The sequence below is a fragment of the Anser cygnoides genome, chromosome 2 (assembly GCF_040182565.1).
Source record: "Anser cygnoides isolate HZ-2024a breed goose chromosome 2, Taihu_goose_T2T_genome, whole genome shotgun sequence".
Taxonomy (NCBI): Eukaryota; Metazoa; Chordata; class Aves; order Anseriformes; family Anatidae; genus Anser; species Anser cygnoides.
The window spans coordinates 123,624,985-123,652,296 of record NC_089874.1 but is presented as its reverse complement, the minus strand read 5'-3'; the positions used below and the strand labels follow the sequence as shown (position 1 = coordinate 123,652,296).

General features: G+C 42.3%; 1 protein-coding gene across 1 annotated transcript in view; it reads right to left on the bottom strand.

Moving 5' to 3' along the window:
• FAM110B (family with sequence similarity 110 member B) overlaps nucleotides 1-8,287 on the bottom strand; it is a 108,472-nt gene extending 100,185 nt beyond the window's left edge. The window contains exon 1 of the transcript XR_010829690.1: nucleotides 8,134-8,287. The gene's annotated coding sequence lies outside the window, so the exon portion shown is untranslated. The remainder of the gene's footprint in view (nucleotides 1-8,133) is intronic.
• Between the last annotated feature and the right edge of the window lie 19,025 nt (nucleotides 8,288-27,312).

Here is a 27,312-nt window from a genome sequence, read left to right as displayed (position 1 = left end):
TTTTGGCTTTAGGAGGTTTTTTTCCCCCCCTCTTCCTGTGAGAGGAAAGCTTTTCCCAAAGGATTTAAGTGATTTCATAAAACAAATGTAAAAACAAAGACACTTTTGTTTAAGGACTGCAAGTTTTGTTTTGTTTTAAGGGGGATGGAGAGGGAAGGAAGAGAGAAGTGACACTGATCATCTTTCAATTAAACAGAAAAAAACCAGATCTCATTCCTAAAATAGAAACTTTTTGATAGCACAAGCTTGCTATAATAAGGAGTTCATCAGAAAAAAAAAAATCAAGTTAACATTTGTTTCTAAAAATACACATTTTGTTTATGACAATCACAAGTGAATACCTGAAACCATTATAACAAAGATCAGAGGAAAGCATTTTCTCGCCAAATCTGCATGCTTACATTGTGCATTCCTATACTCTCTGCTTCATTAGAGTCAGTTTCTTCTTTCCCTCACAGTCTACCAAACAGGAAGAAAGGGAGAAAAAAAAAAAAAGGCTGAAATGTGTGACTTTAAACACACAAAGATTTTGGAGATTCAATTCAGCTACAACTTCGAAAGCTTAACCTAGTATGTATAATTTCATTTTTGCAATTATGACCGAATACTATAATGGGAGTAATCCCCTGTACTTGCCCAGCAAACATTGCAAGAAGGGGACAACAGTAAGAATGAAAAAAAAAATACTAATGAAAGCATCAGAAAGCCTTCACCAAAGCTTGTGTTGTATTCTTGCAAGAAACCTTCATATCTGCAAATGCTCCCCAAGCATCTACACAAACACACTGCAGAAATGTCTGGTGTTACAGAACTGGGACTCTAGTTTCTCACTAATAGACATTAGTTAATGGAATTAATTATATTTATCATTAAGTCCCTAAACATTGTATAAAGTTCTATTACATAGAAAACTCCCACAGCCATAGAGGATCTTCAGTGCGAAAATGACATCCATATAAATGGAGCGAAAGCAAGCCATAAATTCCCATTCACTCTGCCTACCATTTCAATTCACTCAGGATTGTCACTCACTGCAATTATCATTCGGCATCTAGAAGTAACTCACTGGGAAAACTCAACAGCAATATACTTCGGCAATATTGCAAGCTCAGAAAGGCAAAACAACTCAGATAATAAGAATCTTGCAATTAAATACAACACACAAGTGAAATCTATCACGTTTTAACAACTCGTACATACACAACTCATTTATCTAAACAAAGTCTCCTAGAAGTATGTGCCTGCATGGGAAGTGACAAGATGTTCTTAATTAAGAGAAAAACAGGTCAAAAAACACTGGGGGTGGACAGGAGAAGTAACAGTCTGCCAAACAAATCACAGAAATATTACTATACATATACACACACGTATTTAAAATACATGTTATCATCTCAGAGTGCTCTCCCAACCATTCCCTAAATTATTTTCCCACATCCTAGTTTAAGCTGCACATACATACATGCACCCCAGCATGCACAAACACATGAGAAATAGTTTCATTTCTAGTGGCCCACTGACCTCCCAAAGGGTAACGCGCCCTGATTAAGTTGTCAAACAGAAAAAGACAACAACATACAAAGGTCATCACAAATCCAAAGGTCTGGGTTCTTTGGGTAGTGATGGCGTGTAGAGGTACTGGACAGAGACAACGACACTGCTACCAATCAAATCATCCTTTCAACAGGAAAGGACACTCTTTCAGCTCTTGTTTGCATGCACACACACACAAACACACACACACACACACCATGTGGAAAACGGGAAGCACGAGGCCAGTGAGTACTGGGAGGCTGCAGAACAACTTTTCTTTCCCCTTTCTTCTTCCCACAATTCTTCTCTTTTCCTTTGCTTTGTTTCTGAACTATGCAAAGTGCCACGTAATCTGCAGATGCTCACACCTAAAAGGATCTCTCACAGTTTGCTGTAAGGTTCTGCTTTGTTCCTTCCCCTGCAGTACTGTCTTCATTCAGCTACCTTCTCCTGAATAGTGCAACCCCAACCAGCTAATGGATATCCCAGTTAGATCACAGCGATGAATAAAACATGAGCTTTCCAATTTAATTCAAAGAGGAGTTAATGTGCATACTGAGTTCAAGTGTGAGACAAGCATTTCTCCACCATCTCCCTATTCACCCAGTTTGTTCATTCAGTCTTTCCATAATTCTCATTTTGTCAAATCACATTCTCTCCCGTATTTTTTTACTCATGCACGTTCCAGATTAATTTACCTCCATCTCTTTAAGCCACTTCCTCCTTGCTCCAGTCCATTTCGCTGTTTCCCAGTCTGACCACGCTTGCCCTGACCACTCTCAGTTCCTTCATCTATTAACAACATCAATAAGGATATTTCTTTCCACTTGCTTGAGTTGCAGACAATATTGGATGCGGCCATTATCTTCCCTGTCCAATAAAGTCATCAAACATTTCCTCCCGTTTCTTAATGCAGACTTTTCCAAGACCTCAAATTGTTACAGGAAGTTATTGGAGTGATTTTGTTTTTTCAGGAGCCCAACAAAGCATCAGGAGATGCGTGCTCTGCTCTCTGAACTGCTAGAGACTGTTCAAATTTAGGTTGACTTTATGAATCTGAAATAATAACTTATCCACCTCATCCATTAGCATCTGGAACACAAAGACTGTCGATGAAAGACACTACACAAATGCAAAGCGTAACCCTAGTCTCATCTTTTTTAATGATACACCCAACACTCGTATAAAAGAGCAACAAGAGCAGATGAAAAAAAAATCACAATAAACGAATAGCCTAATAATACATGCTAAGAGCTACTGAGACAATAAATTCAATTTTCCCTGGGATTGTTAAATTATTCTTTTGATGGCTCAACACAATCTTTTCACGTTTATTTCCTATGGGAGATGCCAACACATTGAACTCATTACACAACTCCTCTTGAGGAAAGGAAAAAAAAAAAGGAAAAACACGTGCATTTAAAGCAAACATTAAAAACGTGAACTATGAAATTTTAGGTAGACTAGGCTCGGAAGGAGCTTGCAGCTGGATATTTCTAAAGGAAGTTAGACACCTGCCTTATAAATTCAAAACAGACATAAAGCAGTATCAAGACACTGATCTTGCTTTGATGTACAAACATTCTCAAAGCATCTTACTTTTTTTTAAATGATTCTTCTAAAGGCACATCCACACAAATGACATTCGTCTTCCTTTTTGAAGAGTCCTCTTGAAGCTTCCAGAAGTTTGACTGTGCATACAAAGCCCAGCCACGGGAGAGCTTATAAACGGGCAGACCCTAATGCTCAGGTAGAGATCAAAGCCAACACGGTGGGGCCTTCAAATCACACACTCATTAAGCTCATTAAGCTTTCTATGAGGTACAGAGCTTTTCAGTTTGTACCAGACAAGCCCTCAGCTGAGTTCAGACTACAGAAAGCATGCACGAGGTGTCTGAGCTGGCATGTCTCATACCTCAATGTGTTCCCGGTGGTTAGGTCACGCTGGTCTTTTCTCAGCACCAGGCCTGGGTCAGGTAGTACCCGGTGAAGTGAAGCCGTAGATGAGCACACGTCCTCCTGGCTGGGAGCCACATCACCCATGCACCAGGCTCTGCCCGAGCCCCCTCCCAGGCAATGTCTCCCTCCCGGTGCTCACAGCAGCACAGAATGGCTTGGGTTGGAAAGGACCTTAAAGACCATCTAGTTCCAATCCCTTCCACTAGACGGGTTGCAGGGACACCTTCTGCTAAACCAGGAGTTTTACTTGGCAGCAATTCCATTCACCGTCAAGTGAATGGACTATAGCTACTCCCCAAAAATAAGCATTTCTGCTCACCTCGCCTCCGTCATGGAAGTGTCTTCTGTTTCTGTTGATTACCGGTGAGGATTGAAGCACCAAAGTTATGGCAGCTTGAGTTACCTGAGCTGCATGGTTCTTCAGCAGCCGCATGCAAACTTGAACACAAACTAGGACTTAACACAAGGACAGCTGGGCGGGCATCCCAAATTCAACAGCTGGGAAACTCATTTTGGTTTTCAGTGAACGTGTACTCCAACATTCATTCAGCAAGTCATCCAGTCATCCTCCTGTACGACAAGCTTTTAATCCAAAACTACAGATGAACTTCAGTTTATGACCTTTCCAGTTCTCTAAGAATTTGCCCCAGGGAATTTATAAGCAGATGCTATCTTCCTTCTCTGCCCTTACTAAGCTACAAAAGCCTGCACAACTTAAGTTCTAGCCTCCTGTCTAGCTCCAGAGTATTCATGCCACATCATCCTTTTAGCCTGGACGCTCCTGTACACGTTCCACCAAGATTTTGTCTTTTCTGTACAGAAGTGACCAGAACTGTGTACAATATTTGACACGAAATCTCTCCAACGCCTTGCATATCAACTTGCCTATCTCCATTGAAGAGATCTCAGTGAGGATCACATTTTCTTTCACTTCGTGTCCAGCATCAGAGTCCGTCCCTGTTTGACTACAGCATTTGGGCCTTTTCCTCCAGGCCTGTTTTAAGGGATGACTGCCAACCAACAGCAGATACGTTGTTAATAATCACTCAGCAGATAATTTGACTTTTAGAGCTATTTAACATCCTGTCATTCATATTGCTTCAGTCATCATAGACATCCAATTCCTCCTGTGCAACAATCCAGCCCTTCTCAGTGCTGACTGTGCTTCCTAACTTTGCCTCATCAGCAATCATCCCTAGCACAGTTATCTTACCCAGTATGAAGGAAAAGGAGCAGCCCTCCAGCAATACCTACCCAGAGCAGTAACTCCTCTATCCATGCAGCCAGAGTCACAATTTTTCTCCTTTGGGCTGCTTACCATTCTTCAGCCAACCCCACGTTTCCAATTCAGTCATTTTCAGCGTAGCACCATAATGCTCATGTTGAACTGAAGTCTTCTCCTCCTTTTGTCTAGGACATCCAGTATTTATCCAGCAATAATACAACTTTAGTCTTCCATGACCTAATTGTGGCAAATCCATGATGCATTTCATCCAGTTTTCCACTTATCTTTGTATATTTAATTGCTTTTTTCCATTCCAAATTTGTTCTAAATCCTTGAATATCATTAAGACTAGAGCAAAGAGTGTGAATGGATTTCATTCTCTTCTCCTTTTAAAGCAAATACAAGTATAATTGTTTTGCTATATTGCTGTCACAACCACTACACCCAACTTGATAGACAAACAACTTTTTTTTTTTTTTAACCTGGCTCTGAAGGAGCTGGAACAGAATGCCAGAGTCCTAAACCAGAGACTCTTTGCTTCCTTAAATTGACAACACTAAATCTAGAAGCTAGTATAAAATCTATTTTTGTTACTTCTTTATGTCACTCTGTTTTTCCTCCCATTTTCAAATCCTCTTCCCTATAGAAAATTGGTCATAACTAACTAATTTTGGAGGTGTCCAAGCCACGTATCCTTCAACTACAGCCTGGTCCTCACAATATCACAACCAACTTCTCGTTTCCTCCTCTTTTTCTCTTCTCCCCTGTTCATCTTAAATTTCTTTGTGCTCTTGCTTTTGGCAATTCATAGACTATCCCTGTAGTTTCTGCTCTCTGATGATCAGTCCTCTCCTTCACTTAATTTTATACAGGCTTTCTTGTAACTTGTGGTATCTTTTTCAAGGTACTTACTATTGCAGCAAGGTCTGCAGCACCTCTTGGCAAACTTCATCCTGCTCAAAATACAGCTCCTAAGCAGATGTACCTTTCATTTAAGACAGTCCAAGCACCTTTTTTTTTTTTTTAATATATATATAAAAAAAGAAACCTGAAACTCCTGTAGGCCTTCAGTCCAGTGGACTTCACAAACCAGTTCCTCTAACTTCTCCAAACTTGCCCTTCTGAAATAAAACTTCCTTGAAATAAAAGCAGTTTGTAGCTGACATATATTTATCCTTCAGTTTAATTTAAAATGATTAACTTGTGGCTAGTCAACACGTATGCCTTAGGTCTTGCAGTACAGAGCCGTAATCTAGCAATGGGAAGCAAGATCCAGTGTCAGCCACGGAGACATTCCAGAACCACAGCATCCAGCTCTGGGCAGGCTGCAAATATGAGCCTTAGTTTATGGTGCATTCCACTACAATTAATGGTCAAAATCCACCTGACTATACTTTAATCTACCAATATCCACTGCATGTCACCACCTGGAAACCTACTTGCAAAATCACACCGTGCGGAAATCTTCCTTTTGTATGCTGCCACCAGATCTCAAATAGGTCCTGTAGCTCTGAGCAACCAAAACACACCTGCAAGGCCACGTTTTATAATTTGACTCATTAAACGAACGTCACCCCTTCAGATTTTGGAGCATAACATGAACTTTTAGTAGAAAACCTCATACAAGACCACACCTGTACTGAGCACTTCCAGCAACAACCTGCGGTCACTCAGCTCAGATGCACCACCAGCCCACCAGGAGCTGGGAAGGAGGGCGCTGATGGCCACGTGCGACAGCAGGACATGGAAAGAAGTGCTCCAGTAAAGTGACAGTGAATGGTCTCTGGTGGAAAAGCACCACTTCCCTCTTGGCTTTAACTTGTGATACAATTTTCTCAAAATCAACAGGGATGCCCTGGCACGAGGGCAGCTCAGACCTTCCCTGTAATGTATCAAGCTTGGACCATCAGTTCTATCAAGGCAGTAAATCATGCTAAAAAGCACATTCCTGGTATGCCTGGTACAGATGGGAAACTCAATATCATAGCTTGAAACATCAACCATCAAGACTGATTACCGCCATCCCGCCAGCTCAAGACAAGGCTTTGCAGAAGGGATGTACTTGCCCACCCTTGGGACAGAGGAGCACAGCTTCAGAAAAGCAACTCTCTGTGTTAGTCCCCCACCAGCAAATAATGCAACGCTTTCTACTCCAGAAGTGCTTAGAAGTGTTTTATTTTGTTAATTCTAGGTCAGTTGCGTGCATGGGTGGCATGGATTACACTGACCCTTTTAGAGCTCTAAACATTTTTAAGTAAGTAGGACACTTCACACTAGACACAAGGCACGCCGTACACCCACTGCACCCCACACACCAAGAACAACCAGCAGGCTTTATCGGCAGGACCAAGAACAAGCTGCTCTATAAAGCACGGTCCTTATGGCACATAAACATGGATGCAAAATGAGCTGTAAGCGCCAATTCTGACCCAGTACCACATTAAATCAATACGGGCATTTTGGAGAAGAGCGAGGTTGAACTGAAGTGACCCCCGCAAAGCCACCCAACAAATCAGCGGCAGATTTAAAAAACAGAACTAGCATTTACAGCCGAGTGATAAAAGCCCCGTGGTAAAGATAAAAGTCGTCTTCCTGCTTAAAAGCACAATAGCCATGTCACTTCAAGCACAAAGGATACGCTTCATCCTCAAACATCTGAACGCTGTAGCTGCAGATTTTACATACAAGCAAGGATCAGCATGCAAACTACAGTAACTCGGGTTTCAGTAAGTTAACGATAATATTGCATGGGAGGTGTTGACTTGCCAACGCCAGGTTTTTGGGAGTTTTAACTTTCCCTGCCCTAAAGGTGCCATACACACAGGACCCCGGGACACAAATAGCTCCGGTGCCATTCCCTCGCTTTGAGAGGCGCAGCACTGCCCTGCCTGGGTCCGGGGGGGAGGAGGAATGGCCATTACACCGGTTACCTTTCCGAGCAGCCTCCTCTCTCCCCTCCGAAGCCTCCGTGGGGTCAGGGCAGCCCGCGGGCGGTGCGGGGCGGCGCGGTGGCACGGCAGCAGCAGCCCGGGGGCGATGCCATGTGCTCGGCCCCTCGATGGGGCACAAGCACCCCCTTCCAGGCACCTCGGGGTACCACCTCGGAGGGGTCCAGCCCGCGGCTCCCCCAGCCCGTTCCTCCCGGGCCGTGCCACGAGCGAGGGATTTCGGCTGAGCCCGGCCCGCCGGGGGCCGGACCCAGCGCCCCGGGGGTGCGGGCACGGAGCCGGCTCCGCTTCCCCGCCGCCCCCCCCCGGACCGGACCGCACCGGGTCGGGCCGGGCATGGCGAGCTCCCCGCCCGCGGGGGGTCCGCAGCGGGGAAGAAAGAGCCGGGGGGGGGAGGCGCCTGGTTCAACCCCGGGCGCCGCCGATCCCGGGGCAGCGGCACAGCACGGCACGGCACGGCACAGCCCTTACCGTCCTCGCGGAGCCTCCCGGCGAGGAGCGAGGCGAAGCCGCGGGGAAGAGCGGGGAGCCGGGGCCGAGGAAGCCGCCGCCGCCGCCAGCAGGAGCAGGAGCAGGAGGAGGAGGAGGAGGAGGAGGAGGAGGAGGAGGAGGAGGAGGAGGAGGAGGAGGAGGAGGAGGAGGAGGAGGAGGAGGAGGGGGGGAGGAGGGGGAGGATCGGCCGCGGAGGGGAGGAGACGGGGGGCGGGGGAGCCGGGCGGCTGGCACCCGCCCGCCCGCCGCTTCCTCCCGACGCGGGGCCGGGCCGGGCTGTGCCGGGCCGCCTGTGGGGGCCGGGGCCCGCCCAGCGCCGCCGGGCCCTCCCGGCACCGAGCGGCCCCGCCGCCGCCTTTGTTCGGCCGAGGGAGGCAGGGAGGCAGGGAGGGAGGGCGGCATGCCGGGCGTAACGCCGCCCGAGCGACCTGGGGGCTGCCCTGACAGCCCCCGCTCACCTGGGCCGAGGGGTGCTCGGCACCCTGCCGGCCCCGAAGGCAGCCGGCACGCAGCCCGGTTGTGCCTCAGCAGCTGGCTGGAGGCTCCCCTCCTGAACTGTGGCTCCCGCCCTCCTTTTGTGAAGGCAACATTCTTAGTATTGTGCGCTTGGCAGCCACCAACAACTGTAAGATGATTTCAGATGGCACCTTTGTCCCATTGTCTGGGTGCACGGGTTTTCTTTCGAACACTGCCACTCATTTGCTTATGTACGATCCAGTTGCCTGCTGAGCATTGAGGTACCTTGTGAAAATACATCTCTTCACCATGCTCCATCAGGCATTCCTTAGCCCCAAGCTTTTTCCCCCTGATTTCAGCTCTTCAGTTCGGGTACTCCAGTCAACACACCCTGTCCCTTCACAGCAGTTAAAGTGGTAGAAAGGGGAGGACTTTCCCTTCGTCACTTCCCACTTAAAAGAAACTTAAACCTCTTGCGTGAGGCCTTCTCCAAAGGGCACTTAGAGGCTTCCATCATCTGGACAGAAGCGGTTCAACCTACAGGACCACCTACAAAGTGAACTTTTAAGAAACTGGTGACAAAATAAAACTAGACTATCCCAGGTTTTTAAGACCTCGAGGCTGCTTGGCAGCCTTCCTTAAAAGCCCTTTCCCCTGATGCTCATTAGGAGCCCTGTTGAGCCCCAGCAGCACAAGATGGCACCCGGGAGTCCCCAGTGCTTGCCCGGGGTGCAGTGGCCTTGGCTGCCTGTGGTGCAAGGGTCAGGATAGCACAAGGCTTTTGGTGCCAAGCCAGTTCACATTGTTCAGCACCAACTGAAGTCACTTGGACGCTCCACGGACTCTTCAGACAACAGGCTATGATCAGCGCATATAGCTCTTGCCCCAAAATTACCTGTGAGGTGTCTGTTGCAAGGCATAGGTGTGCGGGGAAGGAAGGGAACGTGAAGCACTTGGGATACTTTCCGTAACTGACAAGGACCTTCTGCTTCCTGCACGTATTAGCACTGCTGCGTTAGAGAATGGGAAATAAAAGTATGTGACTTGAACCAACTTGTGGGTGGGATAAACCTTCATTTCTATTTCAAATATATATATATACATACATATATATATATAGAAGCAGGACTGATATCCTCCTGAACAGTGAGGGGGAAAAAAAAGAAAAAGCCTGAAAATACAAAACAATGTAATAAACGTGGAAAAGCCTGCCCAAGCAATCAGGCAGCCTTAAACAAAGCCAATGTGCTAGAGGCATAAGCTACATCATATATCCCTGATGCTGCCAAGACCTGCTTGCTGCGTTACTCGCTGGGGATGGAAGCCAGCCACCGGCCCCGCAGGCTGTGCTGAAGGGAGTCCCTGCCATGCAACGGGACACGCATCTGTCACATGCTCAGCACGCAGGCACCCCTCCTCGTGTGAGCAACCTTCACAGGGGGTGCATCTCGTCCTTCACTCTTCAGACTGGGCGGCTGCACTGGCGGAGGAATAGGTGAATGCAGCTCACCTCGTTCTGTGTGAAAAATGAGGTGACCTGTTCTGGTCAGAAGATTCTTGGTCAAAACAGAGGCCTACCACAATACGTACACAGGCCAATACACAAACATTTGTTAAAGAGCACTTCTGTTGTGTGCGCCCTTCCTGATGGAACAAAAGAAGTTGGCGTTGTTTCTTACACTACCGAGCGGTAACTTTTTCACACCCATGCATCACATGATGGATAGCTTTATTAAATTATGCCACACTGTGCAGCTGCTGCCTCTGGGAAGAAGTATGGAATAATACAATTAATGTCTCACCCTTTAATTTTAATAAAGCTATTAAAATATTCATTCTCACCATCAAGATCGGTGACAGCCGAGCCTCCGTCCCTGTAGACAGATGACTAACCCACTAAAGCAGTCAGTGCCTGGAGATCCCCCAGCTGCAAGGCAAGCCATAGACCTGAGCCATAGACATGAACACCCATGGACTTCACCGTGTTGCAAACCCTTTTAATGAAACCAGCACTCTGGCTCCAGGATGATGTTTGAGGGCACTTTAAATGATTATCCTTACACTCTGAGCTTTGCGTTTTGAGGTGCTGTAGCCCCTGATTTACACATAGTGTCTGAGGCAAGAAACTAATTCTATGAACATGCACGTACCTGATTAAGCTCATCTGATTTAGTAGGACTGCTTAAAAGGAGAAAAATAAAGCATGTGCATAAGAAAAATTGTTTTGTGGAACTAAGCTGGGAACCTTTGGAGATGAGCATAAAACTACCTGGTTCCAGTCTTATTTCTTCTTTACACTTACCTCTGAACAGATAATTATAAAATGAATTAATCTTGTCAGTCCATTAAAATACTTCACAATCTTCAAAAGGTTTTCAGATACAGAATTTTAAAAATCCAGCTACTGATCATAACTGCCTTCCTAAACCCATACTCTTTTACAAGACCAAGAATAAAGAATTTGTCACTCTGATCAGTAGGTTTACTCAGAAACAGCTGACACTGCTTAAAATAAACTTGTGTTAATTAACACAGGTTCTCAAGGTCGTGCTGTAGTGCAGCACAGCTCACCAGTGCAGACGAGCTCTGTCCACCGTAAACAATGTGTTGCTTTTGTTCACGCTCCCTGAACCCACCATCAGCAGCAAGTCTGCGTGTCACTGCTGCTTCTGAACCTGAGGCCTGCTTGTGTTCAAAGGGAATTTCAGCTGTATTTTGGCATTGTATGTGCCGTTCACAAAGCAGCAAGCAGAGGGAGGAAGCAGTCACCTGCGGCTGTGTGTAAGGACAACCGAGGATAAAGAAGCTCAGTTCTCTCTTGTTAGCTCTCTGGGCCTGGCTGCGGGATGTTTGGGTTTGGGATCTGTTCTGCTTGTGTAAATGCAGGCATAATGATCAAAATACATTTCAAAATGCAGACTGCTGCCTGGATTACTGTGGCACTCATGCTGAATTAGCCCCAGCAGCTCAAGTACTGCTTGACAAAGCTCTCCTCCCTGCCCCTCTGCCCCCTATGCCTGTAGGATGCATTGGCTCTGAGTCCCACCAGTCCACAGACCAGGAGGTGTGAACTGAAATCAGCGGCAGCGTGAAACAGCTGCACCAACAGCATGTATGTTAGCATACTAGTTCTGGGTTAAATCCATGAGTAAGATGTGTATGCGGTCTCTGATCCTTGTCCTGGTCTGCCTGCTCAGCCCATCCATCTGCCGCAGCCACACCTGGAGAGCTGGGGGCGAGGCGGCTGGAGAAAATCACAGCTTGAACCATCGCAGCTGAATCAGCCAGCCCATGCTTGAACATCCCTGAGCTGTACGTTCAGCAAATCCCACTGACTGGTACTTCAGAAAAAAGACTGAGCTCTCCATCCCTAACCCACAATACATCCAGCTGTTGGCGCTAACAAGGTGGTGCAAGACCCCATAGTCCTGTATTTGAGCATTGGGAAGTAGTTGTTGAACTAGTACTACCAATTACTAGTAAAGCTAGTAATAGTAGAAAATGCGTATACTTCGTGGACAACATGTCAGTGGGGCTACAAATGCTGTAAGTATTTAGGTGTGCTGGGAAAAGTGCTTTCTCAGTATTGTTTGAAATGGGGGGTAATGGCAAAGGATAGGAGTGAGTCACGGTCACCCATTCTTTTGGTGCTCAAATGCCATCATGGTCAAATGAGAAGTGAGCCAGAAAGCCCTTAGCTCCCTGAAACTCTCAGCACTACACAGGAGGACCTGCCCTTGTCTTCTCTCAGTCACTGCATTCTCCCTGTCAATTTGAACGTGGCTGTATTTAGGATCCAGTTTTGTTCCTAATTTTCTCCACTCTCACCTTAGGCATCACATCCAAGGCTGTTACAGTTGTGTTTAATATCCGGTATCAGGACGTGCGTGGAAGTAACCCCAGCCAAAATGGAGGAACTGAAAGGTGTGAGGATATGACTACGTCACTCAACATATTGCCTCAGCCCATGCAAGCAGGGAAATAAAGACACAGCCGGTCCTTTTCCCTGCATGCACGTACTTTGGAAACACAGATCCATTAAAGCTGAGCCAGACAGATATCAGTTCTTTAATTAGGCTTGTCCTTTTAAGTGCCCCGGGAAAATTATTATAAGAAATACCATACGATTGCCCAAGAACAAATGAGATATGGTTTTAAACACCCTTTATTACTAACATTGCATAAGGATTCTAACAATCAAATCTAACAGTTTGTTATCATAGATGCAATCCCTTTGGCTTAGCAGTAGCAAGATGAATAGCATGTCATATCTGTTCTCAGCAAATAGCTGCCTGCCTTTGTAAACAAAACTGTCAGGACCGATTCTCCATACACATTTGCAAATTATATCCATTGGTTATGTGTCTTGCGGCGTATTTAAAATGCTGGCAGAGGAATGTTACCCACACAACCCTTTCATATCTTACCAGCACCTTAGTGTTGTCAAGGAACAGGCACCTTGGGAACTATGGCTTGAATTCACCAGTGCCTCATACAGGCCTCTGACGAGAAACCTGCTCATTATCTAGTTTACAAACATTCAAACCTAGCATGCAAATGCACTCCAAGAGTGTTTGCTTTGATTACGCCATTAAACAGGAATCACATGGCCTTAAACAACGTGATTATGTACTTATTTCAGTCCTAAACCTGTTACAGACAGTAAGAAACTTTTAGCTACACCTCTGAACATCAGTTTGCTTTTTGTGTGTGTACCTGCCATCGCAAAACATTTTGGCAGTAGCAGTGGGTACTTCACTGTACTCGTCCTCAGTTAAATCCACGAGTGAGAAGCGTATGTGGTATCTTGCCAGTCAGCCTGCTGGGAAGTTCCCAGCCTTGCCTCCTCATCCCAGCGCCGGCATCTTCCTTACTGGCTGGCCTGCAGGAATTCCTCTCAATTCTTTGTCTCAATTTAACTGTGTGAGATAGATAACAATATTGCTTCTTCACAGAGGAGGAGAGTAAATTAGTTAATGTGTGCCCTGTGCTCTAGGAATACACAGTGAGCTATGAGCCTAATATTGTGATTTCAGTGCCCCCCCCCCCCCCCCCCCCGGCATTTCATCTTTTTGTGTGTGTTTTGTTTTCGTTTTTAAATTTTATTTAATCTGCATAAAATGCAGAGGACAAAACTGATCATCATTGGCCTTTTTAAAAGCAAGAATTCCCTTTTTATGATTTTTGTATGGCAAAAAATCGTGTCTATCTCTTTAACAATGATAACATATCTTAAAATACTGATATTTAAAATACTCATACTGATATTTGAAATAGTTATATTACAAAGTGCTGTAATTTTGTTGATTTCACTTACAAAAGTGGGCCTAGTTTTCATATAAATACATCTATCATGCTAATTTTGACATTTTCTGTTAATGATATGTAATAAAGAAATGTCATTTCAGCAGAGAGTTCTAATTAGTTGCCAGTAACACAGTATAGTCCTTTGTAATTACAAATTCTGTATGTGAGGAGAGCTGCCTTGTTCTCATTATAAGGACTGAAACCACATAGCATCACATTTCTCGTTATCCTACCAGAGGAATGCAGGAGCACAGTAATGATTGCATTAGGGAACAGCGCATAATAACAGAATCAATAACAGATATAAAATGTGATGACACTAAACTGCGAAGAAAAATCTGCCCATAGCAAAGCCACCACCCTGCTTGTGTTGTTCACGTCCCAGTGCAGCTCTCTGGTTGTTGCACAGCTCTTGAACACAAGGGCAGGCGTCTCTTTTCCTCAGCTAATCAAGGCAGCCTGGGGAGTGATGGTACCAAGGGAGGGCTGGATCAGAAAGGGGAAGAGAAAGATCCAGCAGTTCCTATAGGACATAATAAACACCACGGGAGAGGCACTATGGAAGTCATTTATCGCCTGTTGCATGGCTTTCTCCTTTAATTACCAGGAGCTTCAGCATTCAAGATGAGCAGAGGTCGGTCAATATTGTCAAGTGTGACCAGGTTACAGTGCAGATGCCAAATTGCGAATAAAGCCAGAAGCTGAGAGGTTCTCACCATTGCTAAAGCAGATCTATTTTTGTTTCATATCTTGAACTGCAGCATTAGCTCAGAAACAGCATGGGAAATAGAACAGAGCAGCACACCTTGTGTTCTCAACAATTAAAATGGTTTGGATTGCTACAGCATTGATCCAGACAGCAGTGTTTGCTTTTCTGGAAAAAATACATAAATAAAAATAAAAAGCTTGCTATAGTCCTTTCTAAAGATGCATTTACTTAATTTCCTCAGAAAAGAAGGCCAGCCTTACAAGGATCTCAGGAATGGTAAGGATAAAGGAAGGGCTATTAAAACAGGAGCGTGAAATGACTTATATGTAGAAATGAATTACTTATTATTTAAACAACTATGTTATGTCAAAATAAAGATAAATTAATCATAATGTTTATCTCATGGTATCTATTATATTTGTACAATTTTATGAGGACAAGCCAGTTATACTGAAGTTCTTGCAATCAAAGTAACACACTGACTGATGCAATGAGCCAAAATCTCAGTTAAAGGCTGTGTAAGGTCAGACACACGAAACCTCATATTGCCTTTATATGTGCAATTTTGTTGTTGTTTTTATCTTCATTTCATTAAAACACCATCTGAAGGAACAGGTGCCCCGTTCTCAAGAAGTCACCTGTAAGAATTCCTGCCCTGAATCACCTCTTTCCCATTTATTTTTTTTCCAGTCTGCAGGAAGAGGGGTGCAGAAAGCCAATGGTTTTAGGCTGCATGAGAAGTTTGACTTCCCCACTGGCCCAGAGCTGGCAGCGAGGCTCCACACTCTCCCTGTGACCCAGATGGTGCCAGGATCCTGGGCAAGTCGTGGTGATGCCCCTCTTCAGTTAGACAGTCAGAGAGGGCTTATTTAAAACGGTTTTGCAGAACGTGAAGCTATCTCACCTTCCATAGCTTGCTTTTTCTTTCTCGCTTGGATTCTCCACCAGGAGCAGCTCGATACAAGGCTGCCTTATTAATTGTCTAACCCCAAGCGTGCCGTGCCTCCTGCCCAGGTACTCACCCGCAGCGTTCCTCTGCCTGGCAGGGACAGATTAGAAAATATCCACCCAAGCTACTGCATTGGAGGTGCTCAGAAGGGGCTCGCCACCCCCACTGTTACCAGCTCCTGCTGCTGGAAGTTACGTGGCCCGCACTTATATAGTGCGGGTGGGTGGTGATTGTGTCCCTTTCTGTGCTGGCTAATCTGAGAGCTTCTTTTTCAGCTCAGACATGAAAAGATTTTGTTATTTTTTGAAATGTGGTGGTAAGGATGTTATACTCTGGGCCAGAGTGTCAGTGGAGGCTCTGCGGGGACGCATGCATTCGAAGTGACAAGCGGTGAATAACTGACATCAGGCATAAGTAATAGCTGTGTTCTGACTTTGGTATGTTATTCTTAAAAACAAAACAAAACAAAAAAGAAACACAACAGTCTGTGAATACAGTCTACATTTGTTAGCTTGAAAGAAGGGAAAGGGGATACAGGAAGAATACAGAAGAGAGAAACGAATAACCAAAAAAAGTAGAAAAAGCAATCAGAAGAAAGCTAATATAGAGCAAATGGGAGAAGATTGATTGAAAGAGATGATGTAAATATACAAATGGATCAAAACTAATGTAAAATTGCAAGAAGGCAGGAGAGAAATCGAGGATGAAAGCAATCACAGCATTGCAGATGAAGAAAAAAAATAAATCTGAGAAGAAAGTATTTGCAAACTTCCTCTGATTTATAGCGTACAACCAAAAATGATTCCAGCACTCTAGACAATAAGGACTTGGTTTTGCAAAACAAGTGTGCGCTGAAGTCCCATTGATTGTGAGAGAGCCTGTTTTGAAGGTTAACAAGAAATCTGTGAAAAGACTTAAAATATAGAGCAGGAGTGGGTGGGGCAGCGGGTATATGCAGCTTAGAAGCAATTTGGATGGCGACGAAGTCGCACTGTAAGACAAATATTATCTTTAACCACCGCAGGAACAATGCCGTTATTTCAGCAATAGAAGCGTTATGCAAGGGAAGACATTTGAATGAACTCGTGGGCCTCTTTCAGTGACTGCAGTGAAGCTGATGACTGTATTTCCATTCAGACATTTTGCTTTTCTTTGTTAGTCATCTGTAGAACAGAAACGGTGATGAGAGCAATAAGCTGTGAGGTGGTATGTACTTATGCTGTGTTCTTTCTCTACACGCTGCCCCTTGTTTTCTTTGAAATGTATAATCTAGCAGGGCACAAATCTATAAAGTCACTGCAGTATTTTCCAAAAAGGAAATATTTTATGTCAGAAAACCAGAAGAAGGAGAGCTGGGAGGCTCCCAGGACAGTTCAATGGCTGAAGCAGAGCTTCAGCTCCCATGTGGTGGTCTCATTATCACCCTCAAACAGCACTTTTACGTACAAGAGCTGTCAGATAAAACATCACACTTTTTCAACACGCTGAACATAGTAACAGGAGAAGAGTATGCGTCAGCATGTTTAGGCATCATGAATCATGGAAGAACCACAGTGCCCATCCATCGGAAAAAAATACAGCATTTTAATATCGTGTTTTGGAACTGAAACATCAACGGCCTGCCTTTTGTACTTGGCTGTTCATAGGACTTACTCAACTATACCAGAAAAAGACACACGTTAAATTTTTGGAAGGGGATGGAGCCAAGGCTGGGTACCACAGGGCAGTGACTGCACCCAGCTCCGCTTCCTGGGCAGCCACAGGTGCCAAAGAGCTTCCAAAAAACATATGCTAGCATTTTCACAGCTGTAAGTGGAAAAAAAGATTTCTGTACTACTCTTCCTGGTGTTGAATAAATATTTGCTATTTCCTCGGTTCACATGGCCTCTGCAAAAATATGATATGATAAAGTTTGTAAATAGCAGGGAGATCTTGGGTAGAAGGCACCACACACAGCTAGGTACTTAACACGAGTATTATACACTAAATTAAATAAGGGAGTATTATACTGCTTAACTGTCTGTCATGTGAAACAATTAAAGTATTTATTTTACACCAGATAGATTATTTGGCAGAAATGGCAATGACTTATGGAATTATCTTTAAAAGCATGTGCAAAATAACTATAAAAGAGGCTTTCATGAGGACACGAATGCTCTGCAGAGGCATATTATAGCATTATAGAAATATTACAGAAACTTAAAATAAAGCTTACAACAAAAAGGCCATTAAACAAAAAAAATGAAGAAAGAAAAAAGAGAGAAAGAGAGAGAGAGAGAGAAAGAGAGAGAGAGAGAGAGAGAGAGAGAGAGAGAAAGAAAGAAAGAAAGAAAGAAAGAAAGAGATTTCTTCTTTCTTTTCCAGAATTCCTGGATTACTCTTAATGTAATTCCCATCTTTTCAAGTGGAAGATGTTTTATTACAGTTACCATATCCTGGGTCATCATCCATTTTTCAATTAGCAAAGAGGAGATTTTATTTGAATGAAATGATGGGAACTATTGGTGCATGTGAGGAAAGATTCTTTTTTTGTGTGTTTTACAACCTGTTGCAAAAGCCTTAATACAATTCACAGCCGCACCAAACCCACTGTGCAATATTTAATGACACATTGTTATTGACCATGCATGGGACTTTACTTACAATCATAATTCCTAATTCTGCAGTGTTTATTACAGATACCAAGCACAGCCTCAGTGCAGAACAGCATCCCTTTTCAGAGATGCCTCAAACTTAATTAATTTTTAGTTCATGCTTTCAGTGATAGACTTCCACTACTGCCCAAGCATTTCCTTGAATTTTGACCAGGTGCATGCAGTATTCATAATCTATTAAACATACAGGCAGAACACATTTAGCTATTTGGCTATTATTTGTTGTTAATGTTGCAGATTTAAATTTAAGCATATATTCAAGAGGTACATACATCTTTAAATAGCTTCAGTGCTGCACCAAGGAAAGTTTCTTCAGAGATAGGTAAAATAGGTAAGAAGACTGCATACAGCTGATTTCAAGGAGAAAAATAAACAAATATTCTTCCCTATTAAAGTTTCTGACTTTTATTTATTATATGCCTTAATATATTGTATTCTACCTTACTTAGTTTTACCAAACTGTTCTTAATATGTTTTATTCATAAAAGAAAGTGACAAAACTGTGTTGCTAAAACCTTCTGACTCAATCATAAATCATTACTTGTTTGCTGTTCTACAATATGTATTTTCAATAATGCAGAAGCAAACTTGAGTACCTAGGTAATAAAAGTCTCCACGTAAAAAGGGGGCAAAAGGAATCCTGAGTCTTTGTAAAGTCCCTAGCACTTCGATAACTTTTGGGGACTCCACGTGTGGGCTCTGTTGGTCCCCCCATGCTAGGCATGGCTGTGCAGGGCCCTCGTGCCACCAAGGGACAGCTCGGGTTTGCACGGTCCAAGCGAAGGACGTGGGGAACGATGTGCTCTGTCCTTTGCCTTTTCAATACATTGGAGGCTGATTTATAGCAACATCTACTTTGTTTCACTAGAATGGCTTTAAGTATACTGGGCAGGAAACATTGGTGCAACTGTTGAGTGCATCCCGTTTATTCCCCAGTGGGATTCTGAGAAGCGTAAAGCATATAGTATGGGATTGGTTAATAAGCAGGCGCCAAACATTTGTTGGTGCTTTAATTATTCCCTTTCTTGAGCAAAAAGGAATTAACATTCTGCTCTTACTGTGTTTTGTGCCTTGACTTGATACCCTACTAAAAGAAAATGAAACAAAATAGTTTTGTCAAGATAGGGGTCCGAGTTACAAAGTGCTGGTCCAAGGCCCCACGACAAATCAAACACAGTTTGTGGTTATAAACACCAGCCTCTTGCCAGTTAGAAGAGGGAGCAGAAGCTGTAAGTCATAAATGTTTCTGTGAACAAGATTATTGCCCAATAACTTTTTTTTTTGTTACAGTAAAAATCTCCCTTTCTGATATTTTAAAGTATTGCCATATTTATTGAACTGATCTCCCTTTTGATTATAAGTAATGAAAACTACATATTTTTAGTATTTCCCCGTGCTCATGCAGCCCAGAGCAAGGTGCTGTAAGCAGAGCGGTGTCTTCCAGCTGGTCAGAGGGAAGTTCATGAAGCTGTTAAAGACTAATGGGACTTCTATTGTCTTCACCCTTTTTTATGTGTCCTCTGTTCTGGGGACACTGGATTTTGGTTGGTTCAGTCAAACCGCAGGCAGACATCTCAAGAATGAAGGAGTTTACAAGCATCAAATATATTTTTGCTTTCCTGATAAGAGGGAGTCCAGTCCATGAGGAATTTCTTGCCATCGTGTGACCCTGCCATGGTGCCATCCCAGTGGATGGCGCATCACAGGGTGTGGTTTGTCCTATTGCTGTGGCACTGGTTAAGAAGAATGAAAACATCAAAATTGGCCATTGACTTCAGCACAGTAGCTGATATATTTCCTTCTGTTTCGTGATACCTTGTCCCATTTTTTCTTCTCTTTGAGTGCATTCACTGGAATAAAACAATCTTAATAATGTTTTTTATTTTTTTTTTAAGTTATGACAAAAAAAACTTTCTTTTTCTGTTATTATATTGTAGATTTAGGGTGTATTTAACTCGAAGTTTACTTTTGCTAATGATACAGGATATTCAAAATGCAGCTAGTCCAGAGTTTGAACCTTTTTTTTTTTTTTTCTGAATCACTGTCCCACATCCTACAGATTGCTGCCGTTCATAACAAATTGCATATTATAAACAGCTATCCTCTTAGGCCTCGTGTGGCTTTATAGGAAAGCATCTATTCCCTCCGTGTATTCTCTCAACCTTCTTGCCAGATGGCAAACTTGACATTTTGAAGGGTTTCCTTTTTTTTAAACTTCAAAGAATTTTGCACCATTGGCCGTGCAAGAAGGTTTGCTGACTTTATATAATCTGTATTTCTAATATTAAGTCTTTTCCATTATACGTGCCAGTCAAAGGAAGAATGACGGAAACTGTGTCCACCTGAGTTAAGTCCGGTCATAAAAAGGCACTAAATGCAAATCTGCTTGAAACACTGTGTGTTCAAAGAAAACAAAACGTCATTTAATTTTTACACAGGTTCGTACTACTTTTGTGTTACTTTTTTCTGCCCAGTCTCATTTCACCAGAATGGGCTATGGAGTGCATTTGACTGCACAAGGAATGCAGGGCTACCTTGGGACACCATACAAGTTTTTGTTTCTTGAAGGAAAAAACAGAAAACAATCTCTGAGGACACAGTTAATCAGATATAAACCAACTCTGCCTTCAAGGGAGTCATGTTCAGTAATTACCAGCACAATTTCTAGCGATGAAAAGACTTCACAGGCCAGACTGTTGGCCTCCTGTATTTTACCCACAGCAGCACCTGAGTGTCACAGTACGGATATAACAGTTCCTACCTCTACAGCCCTGTCCTCTGGAAACCCTGTTGATACTGTGCTTTCCTCTTTGTTTTCTCTCTCTTCACAAAGTCCCCAGAAGAACTAGAGCAACCCCGTTTCCCTTCTCAAAAATTGTAGCTGTAGCATGGCAGGGAAATCAGGAAATGGAGAAGGTGCTCATTTCTGTATCTTTTAATCACAAGACTGTAAGTAATGCTTTATACAACAGCAGTTAATATACTCACCTTTATTGTCTTTCAAAGCTTGAAGAAACTTGTTTTTTTTCTTTTTTTCTTTTTTTTTTTTCAGAAACTGCCATGTGAGCCCAAGACTCGTTGACTCGTAGGTGTATAAGCTGCTTGTGTAAGTGAGGTGCACGGTAGGTTTCCTACTTGGAAATTAAAAAAAAAAAAATATTAAAAGGTATGAGTCCAAGTAAAATGACAAATTCTGAAAATTTTACTATGAAACAAAACAGAGGTATTTATGAGATTAATGCAGTTCTCATAGCATACCATAATTCTGCTGGGAAATTATAAGAAATCTGAATTCTATAAAGTTGTAAACAACAGAAACCGCAATTGTTATACAGCGAAACAAATTCTTCACATATAAATTTATTTCCAACATAATATACAGTATATCTGGTTTGTAAGTAAACAAAAGTGATGCATGTGCATACTATGAGTCATATATGCAGCTAGATTAAAAAATAATAAATGGAATATGCAAATAATTTGTAAAATGTTCACTAACAAGGTTTTTTTTTCATTTATAGTGTGACTATATTATATAGATCATCATTAAACATTCACTGTTCAATAATGTGAAGAAAGAAAAATCAGCAGATCAAAATGAAACCATACTTGCATGCTTCATTGAAAGCTCCTGTTTCAATAAACTAGCTCTGAGAGTTAATGAATATACTTTCTTCTTATCTGAAACATTAATCTGATACTTGTTTTAGAAGTATTTGGGGGGAAATAACTCCATAATAATAAAGCTGTTGCTAGGAGGCCTGGAGAAACCTAAACCAATTTGGCTTGAAGAAATAGATAATCAGTATCTTAGCGCTTTCTTTCTAATGTGCTCCTCATGCTTTTCAATGACAGCAGAAAATCAGTGAGTTGGGAATAAATCTACATTCTGATTGTTTACAGAGCATAATGAGGGCCTCAAGCAAAGAAATGCATCATTTGCTTTGTACCTGTGGCTGAACTGCAACACATCCCATTAAATACACGCTGAATACCACGCAAGATGTGGAGCAAAAAGCCATAATTTTAGATGAACACCTCCTTGTCCTACAGCAGGTATTATTGTTTGGAGGAAAGTTTAAAACTGTCCATCTTGCAAAGGGTTTCTCGTCATTTCATATTGTATCGCAGTGTCCTCAGATTTCAGTTCATTGCTCGTCTTCTTCATACTTCTGTGTGACTCATTCTGGTCTGGATCTAGTTGGTGCCTTTATTTCTCTCGGCTCCTGCATTCCCCAAGTCCTACTTCTCTACCTTCTTCTCCACTCTCGGCCTCCCTCTGGAGGGGAAGTACTGCAGCTTTGATAGCATCCCTCCATCAAAAATGCGATCACTTTGCTCGTTCAATAGCTACATGTTCTTAGAAGCACTCGTTCTGGGGGCTTTGGTGGCTCCCTTGGCATCTCCGGATTCACACCCCACATTGCTGTGACCTGGTGCATTCTCCTTCTCCTTCTCACCTTGGTGCTTCTGACCCTCCAATCCAAAACCATTTTTCTCCCTCTGAGCATAATCTCCCTACAACTGTTTCTCCACACCTTTCTCTTGGATGTCCTATTGCTTCCCAAAATAGAGCAGGTCTACAATGGAGCTTCTCATATTTCCTCCTAAAATGACTTCCCTCCCCCATTTCTCTATCACCAGTTTTCTCCGCAACATCGAAGCTCAGTGTTAGCTTTGATCTTTCTCACTTTATTCTGCTTCTCACATTGCAACTTTCACTAAGTCATTTTACTTACCCTGGAATGTTTAAAATAAAAAAAAAAAAAAAACTTTTTTGTAGGTATGTGATAAAAAAAAATCTAATACTGATCATCTCATAACTGGTATTAACCACTTCCTATTGCTCTTCCTAACTGTCCTGTTCTCTTTCTTTAGCCGATATACTGTACACCTTCTCAAATAAACTACGCCTGACACTTGGGTTCACTCACCAGAGTCCCTATATATCTTCCTTATAAAATTCACACTTCCTTATCCTCATTTTTAAGACTCTTTTCAGCTTCTTCCTGACAATATCTCAGCTGTAGTTTCTCTCTACTCCCCTCATCTCTCTCCAGATATTGCTAAGATTTCAGTTTGTCCCTCTTTTTCCTGGGAATCTTCATCCCTCTCCAAACAAATTTATTTTTCCTCCCTTTTTTATTGGCTTTCTCTTTTCACCTTGAGCCTCTAAAATATAAACATTTACCTTACATTGGACTGAACTATTAAGAGAAAAACAAACAAACAAACATAAGAATGGTCAAATTTATGTCTGTGGCTGGTAATTACAGTGCAAAAAGAGGAGGAGGGACTTATTCATCAAATTTCAAAACACAAAGAAAATACATTGCTCTTTGCCTATTGTTGTACAAGCATTGTAGAAAGCATTTCTGTCAGCAATATAACTTATGCTAAATTCACTACAGTAGGGCTCTGTCACTGAGACTTCCATTTCTCTGATGCAACAGTAATTTTCTCAAAATCTTGATTCAGTAAAGTACTTAAACAGATGTTTTTGGTCAGACTTGTGAGTGACCTCACAGATAATACCCAAATTGTATACTTCATATACTTGCAGTTAAGCACATAACTATTTTTTCTACTGAATTTAAGTTACCTTAGTGGTTTATTACATTCACTGTGCATTCAGGATATAAAAGAAATCATGTAAAGAAACATATATTTTGCAAGATGCTGGATTTAATAGGATTTTTCATTTTTTAAAAACATTTTTAACTGAGATATTTACTTTCTTTTCCAAACTAAGACATTAGTCTGCTGTTTTTTATGGAAACTCTCAGACAAAATAGTTTGTTAAAAAAATAAAAATAAAAAAGCAGTGATATCTCCTTATACTAACACCTGAAGATGAAAGTGATCGCAATTTCAATTCTTCCGCACAGAAAGAATGCTGTACCATAATGACACGTTTTAAAATAATTTCTGTTAGTGAATACTGGCTTCTTCGGAAGTAATGATAAAGATAAATGGGTATGTAAATGTAAAAATATTATTTATTGAAGGAAGAAAAAAAAAAGGTTCTGTGTTCTTTCTCAGGTACTACTCCAAGTTATTGTAGCATTAATAACGGTGGAAATACTGCAGACTCTAATTGTTTTGTGTCTGGAGCCTAACCAAAAAAAGGCTAAACGCATATAGAAAAGGAGCTAAAAAAGACATAATATTTATCTGGTACTAAAAATTGATATATCCTTAAAATATCATGCAGCACAGGAGGAGTACTTGGAAAACTGAGTAGAATTTATATACACATAATAAATTTTCAGCTTACAAAGGAGAGAAACTTTTCTTTGTAGATAAAAGCAACTCCTTTTCACTCTTTTAAACACTTACAAGTAAGGATTTCCAATATTAATGAATAAAGCTTTGCAGCATGGCTGTGATGTGAAATACCTACCACTTGCTCAGGGAAGGGAAGTTTCATGACTTGATCACACAGTAACTGTTCATCAGGCTCACAAAGGAGCCACGAATACTGCTAAAACAGCTTGGCGCAGACTCTTGGATTTTGACCAGATTTTTCCTCCCAGAAATTCCCCTTTTTGGATCTGTGCCTCCAACAAATGCCACCTTTACATATCTTAACTGCTCCTTCCAGATAGCATTTTTCAGAAGCTGCTGCGTTAAAATCTCAGAAACTCCATGTCTTTCAAAATATGTATGCCACCGAGAGGACAGCTCTCAAGGTTGCTTCTGCTTCCCAGAATATTTTCTATTGATCTGCATTAAAAATAGATTCCCGTGAGACGTCTGTCTGGGTGAATACCTTTTAGAATATTGCTAGCAGCTCCTGAGGATTTAAGCTGTTTTATAGAACAGCACATGTATAAACGTAGGTCTTTTTCCTCCAAGTAACCCATAGCTACATTTAAATATTAGATAACATATGGGCTGGGGGGAAAGCTGGGGATTTTCTCACGCAGTGCACTGTTGAATAGGAGCACAAAAAACTGAGCTCTGCAATGCCCTGAGCATGCTGGCCAGGGTTCAGCACAGTTCCACACAGCTGAGATGGTCCCTTTGATCTGTGGGATCAGAGGTTCAGCCTCACCCCCATCAGACTGTTGTTAGGCTTTTAGCGGGGAATTTTAGATTTAAGTTCTCATTTTTACGCATCCCCATCTGCTCTTGCTGTCAGGTCAGGAGCAGTTTTGGGCACCAGTGGGGTCTAGTGTGAAGGAATGGTGTTGACTCTCCACCCACACAGGGAGAGGTGCTGGTGTGAGTCTTTGCCCTGTGCAGGAGGAGATGCTGTGGGGCAATGCTTTGAGATCAAACTCCTCTGAGTGGGCTCCCTGGCCAAATCCCATCTGCCTAGAGATGTCGTTATCCCAAAAGAGCTATGAAACAATTTGCCACCTTACTGTGGTGACGGACGCATCACTATGTGCTGCTTGATGTTTCTGTAGTTTAGTTGGGACGAAACACTTCTGTGGTGTCCCTTTATTCAGACTTTGGAGATGATGACATTTCCAGATAGGAGCTGTGTGGAATTCCAAAGATCTTATCTCTTTGTATTAAACAAGAAAAAATCTGCTTTGAGTTTGATTTCCATTACAAGGGTTAAAATCTGTGGACCTCATTTTCTAAGCTGGGACACCATTTCCATTCCATACGCATGCAAGTGACACTCGTGCCTGCACATCTCACTTAATTGAGGACTGAGTCATTCCCTCCTACATTCAAACCCGTGTTCCCAACAGCTGCCTCACACTGTCTTCTGTAGCTCTTCTTTTTATTTACTGCAATTTTCTTGCATATACTATAGATTTCTTCCTAAATCACAGTCACAGTCCTCCAAAATTCTGACATTCTCAGTTGCTACTGGTAGGGCATTCAAGGCTGTTCTTCCTGTTGCCAGTTCTGCTGCTGTTGCTCTCACAAAAATATTTCTGAGACTTTTGAGAGGTTTGATTCCTTTAGGCAAAGATACCAGCATTAGCCTGGTTCCCATGGCTACCAACTCCTCAGTCACTCTTCAATACTGCTTCTCTCATCCAAAAAAAATAATTAAAAAAAAAAATAAATCCTTATCTATGGACACTGCAAGTTGAATTTCAGCTTCCTCTTCTTATTCACATTGGCAATAAGAAACCCTGAAGAGAAAAGTAAAAGAAATACAGGAGTGTGAAGCCCCACTTTGACGGTTCTGTGAAAGGTCACTGCTGTCACAAGCACATCATAAAATCCCAGGCATAAATCTGTCAAGGTCCATCATAATTCATTGTTTGGTTTACTTGATTAAGTTTGGCTAAATTTTTGGCACTATCGAGTCAAATAAATTGAAAGAATATTTTGAAGCAAAATGAGTGAATTTTGTTACCTGCTTTCACAATGACGAACAAGAAACACCAAAATTATTAACTTTTCATTTCCAATCAGGACACCTTTAAAAAATTAAAGGAATAGAATATTCAGATAGCTGTGAGCATCATTCACAGAGTAAAGCAAAAAATTACATTTCTGTTCCTTCTTCAGGCAAGGGAAAGCCCAATTTCTTGATTGAACAAGAATTTTTTGCCTTAATCCAGCATGTCTTTAAGGACCACATAAAACCTAATTTTGTTGGCTTTCACTCTTTCTTCACACACTCCATTGTATACTTCAGTGGAATGGTTAAAGCACTCTCCTGAAGTGCTCTTATAGCAGGAAAAAACACCCAGTTCAGTTTTTCCAGGTTCCAAAAGAGTGTCCCAAGCCACAAGCCGGTCAATGAGGTTTTCTTCACCTCTCACTCATAAACCTAGCCATATAGAGTTATTTCCACTAGACACACTGACAAAATCCACATAGATGCATGACTGGCTTTGAGATGAACAAGATTGCATTCCTTTAATTAACTAAACTGGTTTTAAAGTTTTAGTCTTTTGGTAGTTGACCAAAACAGAACATAGAATCTCAGATGAGAGCTTATTGATGTTATACAGTCATACATTAGTATATCATAAAACACTTGATAGCCCAAAATACTTGACATGTGTATAATTTAAACAGTCTAGAGTGTCAGGGAGCCTCATGCTGATTTACCACTGTATACATCTCCTGAACTGCACAAAACTGCAGAAAACAGAACATTT